This window comes from Ceratina calcarata, unplaced genomic scaffold (assembly GCF_001652005.2).
Source record: "Ceratina calcarata isolate Rehan_Ccalc_2016 unplaced genomic scaffold, ASM165200v1 scaffold309.2, whole genome shotgun sequence".
Lineage (NCBI taxonomy): Eukaryota > Metazoa > Arthropoda > Insecta > Hymenoptera > Apidae > Ceratina > Ceratina calcarata.
This window is the reverse complement of record NW_017153455.1, coordinates 537,898-539,834: the sequence shown is the minus strand read 5'-3', so window position 1 is coordinate 539,834 and position 1,937 is coordinate 537,898. Positions and strand designations below refer to the sequence as shown.

The 1,937-nt window shown below is 37.1% G+C and overlaps 1 long non-coding RNA gene across 3 annotated transcripts in view; it reads right to left on the bottom strand.

Moving 5' to 3' along the window:
• Positions 1-859, bottom strand: part of LOC108624394 (uncharacterized) — a 5,887-nt gene extending 5,028 nt beyond the window's left edge. The window contains exon 1 of one of the 3 annotated variants that reach the window (XR_003389105.1): positions 17-859. This is a non-coding gene — a long non-coding RNA (uncharacterized LOC108624394). The remainder of the gene's footprint in view (positions 1-16) is intronic. The other 2 variants (XR_003389106.1, XR_001916587.2) reach the window with 2 other exon arrangements.
• Between the last annotated feature and the right edge of the window lie 1,078 nt (positions 860-1,937).

The following is a 1,937-nucleotide window of genomic DNA, read 5'->3' as shown; positions in this document are numbered from 1 at the left end:
AAACACATGTGTTTACTTTCTAACTTAACTCCAGTTACCAGTTAGTTTTTACCGTCATTTCCTTTCCAATGATTAAGATCTCAGCGTCACATGTGCTAAATTAGTTCGAAATTAGTTCCTCCAGTTTACGTTCTTTACTCCTCATTCTCCTCTTCCAACTTATCTCTCTATTATCAGCTTATGATTTAAAATCACTTGTTATTCTATCATACTGCAGTAAAAATAAATTATACAATTCCATATATGACTGTTCTTCCATCGGTTCACCAACAAATATTTTCATTTTAATTTCGATCACCACTGCCAGTGTTTCTTATCTAATCACTGAAGGGAGAAATAGAATTTCACCTATCATCGTGTGTTAACTATGTTTAATGTAAACCAGAGGCGGACGTGACAGTGCAGGTACCAAAATGAAGAATCGTTTCACTTTCTGACGAACCATCGATCATCCTCGAATTCCCCTTTGCGTTTGTTCACTGAGGGGACAACACGTAACCTTGTTTCTTCCGTGATATTCGCTTTCTTTCGGGAGCAGGTGGAACGTCTGCTGTTGTAATGGGATGCATCCGAAGACACATAAAAGATTCACGAGATTTTTTACGTTGTACCGAAGTCACCGGCATGCAACTTTTTAATTGGGTGATCGAACAGCACGTTTATCGGGTCATTATGATACTTTCTTCCTGCGTTAACGCGGACTTTAAACTTGCATAGAATTAAAGTCGACTCGGATTCGCGTTCATAAATCTTTAAGCCGTCTCATTTGTATTTTTATTCCCGTGATAATTGATACAATAATTACAGTTCCGAGTTTGCAGAAGTTAGAACACGCGAATTTGTATGCATTTGAAACTGTGCTAAGTGCGTTCAACGTATTACAATATTCACGAAGTTTTATCGTATTGTCAGAGATACATTTTAAGCGCGCGCGCGAATAGCAATTTCAGATAAATTTTAGCATTTGCATTCTTTATAAACAGTTGAATGGAGGCTATATGCTTATCTTCGTGATGGATTTTCATCACGTACAGGGACGGAAAGTCTCCGCGATTAAGGAAGTTTCGAATCGAATTTATAGGTGATAAAGCAGCCGAATATTTAGTAGCTGTCTTTATCATTCTAAACGTATAATATCGTTACCCCACTTGAATATTTATTGCCTTATCATTTTTAAATTCTACGAGCTATGCAGCCTTTGTCGTGAATCACAACTCCAGTTTGTTTAATTTACTAAACTATTTACGGCACAGGTTTAGCAAATATATTCCACTTATCTTTGAATCGAAATTGGCATTTATATTGATTGTAAGATTATTTTGGAAACGTCCACTGTGTCACGAGCCACGGGCTTCACCGATAAAGTCGAAGCGGGCAAACGTAAAAGGGAGAACTTAGTACTGTCATTCGACCTAACATAAGAAGCGGGAGGGAATATCCGTAGTGTCTTACGTTGTTTCTTTTTATTGTACCACGCTGAATAATTGACAGGTTCATTGATTTTTCCTCCCTTTACGTATCAGCGAATTCAACGTAAAACTTCCTCGATACCTATAACTTCGTGCCATTATCGAAATAAAGAAAATAAGTGAGTCGATACGCTTCAACTTGTTCCTGTCACAGATATATTTTTTTCCGAGCATGTCACCTTCCGATATTATTTTATCTCAGAATTTAGTAGCTAGATTATAACTTATAATGTACTTTCCCGTATTCTTATAAATGGTCTTCAAATTTGCAATTCAATTCCTCCTTCAGAAATTTTATTACAACCCTTGATCTCTTCATGTTGATACGTTGTCAAAAAGTAGCACGAGTAAAAATCCATAAATCTGGTAACGGGAAACATGCGATATCCTAAACGCGTAGATTCGCTTTGCAGTGAAAATCGACACGGTGATAGATTTCTCCGTTCCCGCAAAGTCACTCGAATTTCT